Source organism: Strongylocentrotus purpuratus, unplaced genomic scaffold, assembly GCF_000002235.5.
Source record: "Strongylocentrotus purpuratus isolate Spur 01 unplaced genomic scaffold, Spur_5.0 spur5_scaffold_2, whole genome shotgun sequence".
NCBI classification, from domain to species: Eukaryota; Metazoa; Echinodermata; class Echinoidea; order Camarodonta; family Strongylocentrotidae; genus Strongylocentrotus; species Strongylocentrotus purpuratus.
Window position 1 is genome coordinate 31,929,921 of NW_022145605.1, and position 7,464 is coordinate 31,937,384.

The 7,464-nt window shown below is 38.8% G+C and overlaps 1 long non-coding RNA gene across 1 annotated transcript; it reads left to right on the forward strand.

The window, feature by feature from the left end:
* Positions 1 to 769: 769 nt before the first annotated feature.
* Positions 770 to 3,832, forward strand: LOC115926554. Its single transcript, XR_004065081.1, has 3 exons — positions 770 to 836; positions 1,517 to 1,750; positions 3,721 to 3,832. It is a non-coding gene; the product is annotated as an uncharacterized LOC115926554 (long non-coding RNA).
* The last annotated feature ends 3,632 nt before the right edge of the window (positions 3,833 to 7,464 follow it).

Consider the following 7,464-nt stretch of genomic DNA (forward strand, 5'->3'; position numbering starts at 1 on the left):
AAGTAGTGCCAAGTAAGAAGTCGTCATATTTGTATTAAGAAGGAGAAATATATATTTTGGGGCAATTTATATTTTTTTGAAAAAATGGTTAAAAATTCATTTTTTTGCTCAAAATTTGTATGCAAATCATCCGTACACCTGTAAATTGTGTCATCTTGTATGAAATTAAACTCGTTTTCATATGACACCTCAAACATGATAAAATGAGGCTATTTTAAAATTTAATCTTCATATAGTTCAACAGTAATTTTAGAAAATGGCCGCCATTCTTTTTCCATCAGCATGTTTTCATGGTAGTCCACTTATAAATTGTGCAGACAGGTTGATACTCACTAACCTTTTACAGCATTCCATGTATCAAAAACCTGCTTTGCCCCCTAGTTAGATATTTAAAATCCCCTTCCCGATCCCCTAAATTAAATGACAGTCTCCACCCCCCCCCCCCCAAAATAGTGTTTTCGCTAAATTGAATTAAAGTTTAACCAGATTTGCTGGAAAAAACTCCGTGATTAGCCAACAAAAAACCTTAATAAAATACTAATGACTGATGTGACAATCTCAACAATTATGTTACGTTAGTGATACATGTATGTGCTGTACAAGTAACCGTAATTGTACTTATACATATCTTCATGATAATCATCATCATCATCATTATCGTTATCACCATTATCAGTATTACCATTTTCATCCGTATCAATATCATCATAATTTCTTCAGTTGTTGTTATTGTTGATTTAAACAATATTATATGTCTTTCTAAATACAGGCTAAAGGCCCAAAGATAAGTGTATTTTGGAAGTTGCTGTTTGGTACCGTGACCTGTCTGTCCTTCGGTAAGTACTATTTTGACTTTGATATCCTTCATATTTCTTTGATTTCACGAATGTTGCTGAAAAATAGTTCCTTTTGAAATGACCATAATGAAGCAAAATAGCCGTGAAGTGTAAAAAAGAAGTGTAAAAACTTTATCACTTTTCATGAAGCCTTGGGAAGAGCCTAAATCTGCATGGTCCTGGCTGTGTCAAAAAGCAGCTTTATTTATACAGAACCATTTGCATAGTCACATTATGCAGATACTATTACACAACTATTAAAAAGGGTTTGTGCCCTCAAACTAGACATCCGGGGCATCTCAAACAAAAAAAAAATCACATTATTAAAAAGTCTCCCTAATAAATGTTTCAAAATATTTAAAGATAAACTGCATTCCCAAGATGGAGGAGAGGGAGGAAGGGAAGGAGGAAAAGGAGGAGGAGGATTCGGCTACAGGAGGATTATATGAGGATGAGTTGGAGATGAAGAATGGTGAGGGGCAGAGGAGGATAAGGAGGAAAGGGAGTAAGAGGAGGGGAGAGAAGTAGCAGGGCGTGTAGGAGGAAGAAGAGGAGGGGGAGGTAGAGGATAAATGAAGGAGGAGGAGAGGTGGGAGAAGTAGGAGACAGATGGAGAAAAGGCGTAGGAGGAGGGAGAGAACAAACAACTAGCAATTAATTGTCTAATATCTTCTTCACAGCCCTGCCTGTGTTATCGGATAGGTCCAAGATGGCGAAGACAACTTGTCCAGACTGGTACGGCCTAAATTACACTTTGCCCATGTTCAAAAAGTGTGAGATGAAGCGACTCCAGGATGGCAGCATGGTGCAGAGCATCCCCAAGCTCATTCCTTTCCCTTCTGTCATCGGCGGGTGCCACCAGAGGAAGAGTAAAGAAGGGATCCCGGGTGGGCATAGAATATGCAGAATCCCGTGTAGGTTTCATTCCTTATTCAATTTTGATCTCAAATGTATTTCTTTGTTTATTTAATAAATCTACGTGCAGATAATACGTTCTTCAATTATATCATTAGGGCCCTTTCGTTTGTGAAGACGGGGGCGCTGTTCCCGTCCTCTAACGATACGAATTGGCTGCAGTCAATCCGTCCTGTTCATTACTTTACAACTCGTTTGTATGTAATCGAAGCCCGTTCTCTACACGATGATTTAATGCCCCCCCCCCTCCGCGCTTATTCAATTTTATTTTCTTTCACTTCATTTGTTTCTATCCTTCGTCATGTTATTCTTTGTTTTCCTTCTATCCTTTTCTTTCTCTGTTTTTCTTATGTTATTCTTTGTTTTTCCGACCTTTCATCTTTTCGTCTATCTTTGCATTATCTACTCTTTATCATTTTCTCTTTTTGTCTTTCTTTATATTATCTTTTTTTTCCTTCTATCACCTTTTCTTTCTGTCTTTCCTATGCTTTTTTCTTCCTTCCATCACCTTCGCTTATGTTATGCTTTGTTTTTTTTGTATCAATCTACCACTTTCTCTTTCTGTCTTTCCTTATGTTATTCTTTATTTCTTCCTTTTATTACCCTCTCTTACATGTATGTAATGCTTTGTTTTTATCAATCTATCATTTTCTCTTTCTGTATTTTCTTATGTTATTAGTTGTGACTTCCTTCTATTACCTGCTCCAATGATATTCTTTGTTTTTATCATTCTATCACCTTCTCGTTCTTCTTTCCGTATGTTATTCTTTGTTTCTTCCTATTATCAACTTCTCTTATGATAATCTTTGTTCTTATCATTCTATCACCTTCTCTTTCTGTCTTTCCTCATGTTATTTTTTTTGTTTCTTCCTTCTGTTACATTCTCTTTCTGTCTTTCCTTTCTGATTTACGCTGCGATATAGCAAGATGATTTTTACCAATGACCGGATATTAGTATAGATATATTGACTGCTATGGGAGGCATCGCTGTTTCTATAGGCTCAAGGGGACGATACATCCTGATATGACTCCGAGGCGCGTCAAAGGGGTCATATCAGGGTGTATAACGTCCCCGAGAGTCATTATAGAAACAGCTAAGCTTCGAATATTAAAGCAGTCCATGTATCTTTTATATACCAAATTTTATATACCGAATTCATCACATAAAATCTGAGACACCATCTGTGGATCTTCGCTAGAAAATTGACTGAATGTTAGGATCATTCGAGAACTGCACACACACACACTGCACTGTATTTTGTATCCGCACTCACACAAAGAAACTGTTTGCACGTAAACCAATGAGGATCTCAGCAAAATGTATTAATGCAGCCCGTTACACGGGGCAATGGGCATCTTTAACAAAATCAAAGACCGGTACGTAGGCGGGCATGCGGGCATCTTTTAGAAAAACTATTGACCGTGTACGCTCTCAACCAATCATTTAATTAGGATCCGCTTCATAATCTTTCAAATAATACCAACACATCTTTAAAGGTTATCCGGACACCTACCCCTGGACATCCTCCCCCGGATAACCATCCCAGTTAACTACCCCCTAGGACAACTACCCCCTAGACATCCACCCCTAGGGCAACCACCCTCTAGGACGACTACCCCCGGACAACGACCCCTGGACAACTACCCCCTAGGACAACTACCCCTCGGACAATGACCCCCGGAAAACTACCCCTTAGGACAACTTAGCCCGAAAAGTACCCCCAGTCAACTACCCCTTACGACAACCACCCTCTAGGACAACTACGCCCTGGACAACCATCCTAGGGGGTAGTTGTCCAGAAGGGGCGCGGACACCCATGGGAAATGCATTAACATTAGTCTTGCTTATCTTTTACATATTGATTTGTCAAAAGTCCGAAAATATACCCTTTTCACAGCAATCAGTACAAATGAAATGATTTTGTTTGCAAGTATTGAGTTTTATCCCATTCATTACTTTTTTTCGCAGATTGTGTCAAAGATCTCTGTAAAAACGGCTGGTGTGAGGAGACTATGGTAGGCTACGACTGTCACTGCTCAAGTGGGTTTCAAGGGAGACACTGCGATGAGCGTAGGTGTAATATCATTGGCGTATCATGGGGGGGGGGGTAGGGGCGGCTAATTAATGAACAAAGAGCACGATGAGACTTTCTACAGGGGGTAAATTTTTTTTTTGTTACTTACACGCAGTTTGTTGTATCTTTTATCAGACATTGTAAATGAATTCTGCACTGCACTTCCCCAGTACGACAATACATGCCGGTGGCTGGTACTGCAACTGAAGAATAATAAGAATAATAATAAGGAGAAAAAAATGATGATGACTACGAAGAAAATACCTCATGGTCCTCTTTCGGAATTTCTTGATAGAATTGGGATTCCCACAGGAAAAGCATGTTCCGATATCTACCCCCCCCCCCCCGATGGTTGATCCTGTCCCCGTATCCTGACCAAGGGCGCCTGGAGACAGTCGGTGGAAAAATAATTTGAAAGGAAATAATGTTATGCATCGTCATTTATCTAAATTATATGTTTTTTTTCCAGAGGTCACCGTGTCAACGAAGGAAGCAACGACCAAGCCAACGACGAGCCATACGACCACAATGTCGGAACGCTCAGACGCAAGGACTTCTCTTAACACCACTACATCGAGTATGTCTAAGCAATACAAAACATGAAAATTACGTCATGCATTTTTTCATTATTACCTTTAAAAAAAATCTCTCTCTCTCTTTGTCTTTATCTGACTCTACTTCGTCGCTAAAACAATTATCATTGGGGCAGTGCCCGTATTTTTGTTTTGCCTACAAGTTAAATGACAATACATCAGGTATATATTTATTTTAAAATCTGACTCAATTTTTTACCTTATAACGAAAATGAGCTGTAAAGTTTATATATTTTATGGAGCTAAATTTTCCACGTTTGTGCCTTCTAATTGTGTTCAGGGTCCATTCCTAATCACATTGTTTTTTACGTGTAGTTTCATTTGTTATAACACCGAACCATCAACTATATCGTGATCAATTAGCTCAGTTATATGTTTGTTATAACGTTTCAGAGTCAACAGAATCATCGACTAGGGACGCGACGACCAAGCCCGGGATGGGCCCTACGACCACGATGCCAGACACAATGCCATCGCAAGAAACCTCCACCACCAGTAAGTAAGAAAAACAATGGAATGACGTCTTGCCTTCGATCATTATTATAATGTGCCACTACCACTCCCCCTCTCTCTCTCTCTCTCTCTCTCTCCCTTTGTCTCTCCCTCACTCTCTCACACCTTTCCCCTGCCGAACCCCTCCACTCCTCTCTCCTTTTCCCCTTCCTCTCTTTATAAGTCTGTACCTGACTCTCTTTTTCTTTATCCTTTCCTTACAGGGCCATTGATGAAACTTCTTTTAGGGGAGGGGGGAGGGGGGGGGGGGTAGTATCCGTGTTTTTCTTTTTAAGAACACGAGTTTAAGGACAACAAATACGCCACAGGAATACATTTAGATACATTTTGTGACAAAAAAGTCCCTTGGGCTTTGACAAAACACCACTAAATCCAAAAATATGCTGACACAAATTATACCTTATAAAAGAAATAAACTGTTAAAATGTATATTTCCAATTTGTATAACCCTGAACCATTAACTATCATGATTATTTAACTCAGTTATGTTTGTTAAAATCGTTTCAGAGTCAAGTGAATCATCGACTACGGAAGCGACCACCAAGCCCATGACGAGCCCTAAGACAACGATGTTAGACACAACGGCATATGAAGAAACCACCACCTCCAGTAAGTAAGAGAAACAATGAAATGACCTCTTGCATTTAATCCTTATCATTATTTGTCTAGCCACTTCCCTTCCCCTTCTATCACTCTCTTTTTCTCTCCCTCCCCCTTCTCTCTCTCTCTCTCTCTCTCTCTCTTTCTCTATCTCTGTCTCAGTCTATATCTGACTATTACGGGCGTTGCTAAAACATTTGTTTATCAGAGGGAAAGTGCTCGTCTCATTCTTTTGTCATCGACAGCAAATATACCACAGCAATACATTAAGATAAACTATTTGGCTAGAAAGTTCCTTCGACTTTGACAAAACACACCTAAATCTACTAATTTGGTGACACCATTTTTTGTTTAACTTTACAACAGAAATGAGCTGTAAAAGTTTATATGTTTTCCTAGAGCTAAATTTTCCACGTTTGTGCCTTCTAATCCTGTTCAGGTGCCATTCCTAATCACAATGTTTTGTACGTGAGGGTTCATTTGTTATAACCCTGAACCATCAACTATATCATGATCAATTAGCTCAGTTATGTTTGTTATAACGTTTCAGAGTCAACAGAATCATCGACTACGGACGCGACGACCAAGCCCGGGATGGGCCCTACGACCACGATGTCAGACACAACGCCATCGCAAGAAACCTCCACCACCAGTAAGTAAGAAAAACAATGAAATGACGAAAAGCCTTCGATCATTATTATAATGTGCCACTACCACTCCCCCTCCCCCTCTCTCTCTCTCTCTCTCTCTCTCTCTCTATCTCTCTCTATCTCTCCCTCCATCTCTTTGCCTCTCCCTCTCCCTCCCTCTCTCACGAACTTAATGTCATGACTGAAAATCTAGAAGCTTTATTTGTTGAAGTGTTTATTTCTGGTAAAAATAATATCGTGATTGGAGTCGTGTACAGACCTCCCAATGGTATTTTGAACATTTTATTCGGACGAAATGCAGAGAGCTTTGGAAAACCAGTCACTTAATGGTAAATCCTTATTTTTGGTTGGAGATTTTAATATAAACCTTTTACAGCATAATGTTGATGCTCATGTTGATGATTTCCTGAATTTGTTGTTGTCGTTTTCTCTGTTGCCCTTGATAACAAAACCAACAAGAGTAACTGAATCATCTGCTACTCTAATTGACAATATCTTTAGTAACTTGCAACCTTTTCCTTTATCTACTATTGTAGTGTCAGACTTGTCTGACCATTTTCCTGTGTATACTACAATTCCTTTGGGGAAAAAACCCTGTAGTCACCCAAAAGAATATTTATGTTAGAAGAAACACCCCCAGAAAATATTAATCAGTTTAGAGAGGCATTATTGGCGACAAACTGGAGTGATGTTCTTTTGAATCAGTGTGATGAGAGTGCCTTCGATATTTTCATGAATAGGTTTTTATCGCTGTATGATGCTAATATTCCAGTAGTAAAGAGTAAAAACAACCGTAGGAAAATCCCACGTTTGCCGTGGGTCACCAATGCTATGCTGAAATCAATAAATAAGAAAAATGAGCTGTTTTATAAGTATAGGAAAGCAGGGACGGAAGCTCTAAAAAGGGAATATTCCGTTTACAGAAATACTCTGACTTCTCAACTGCGTGCAGCCAAAAAACAATACTATTTTGCACAGTTTCAAGCAACTTACAATAATATCAAGGGCACGTGGAAGGTGATAAGAAATGTATTTAAAAAAACATCTAAAGTAACAAGTATAATACAAATGAATAAAGATGACCAAATGGTTGAAGATAAAAATATTATAGTGGAAAAGTTTAATGAATATTTTTGTAATATTGGTCCGAATCTGAAAAAAAATATTCCAAACAGTCAAACTGATTTTCATGATTACTTAGGAGAACGTAACATGCAAAGTTTATTTCTGGTGCCCACAAATGACGAAGAATTGCTTGGTATTGTTAAAGCCCTCAAGAACA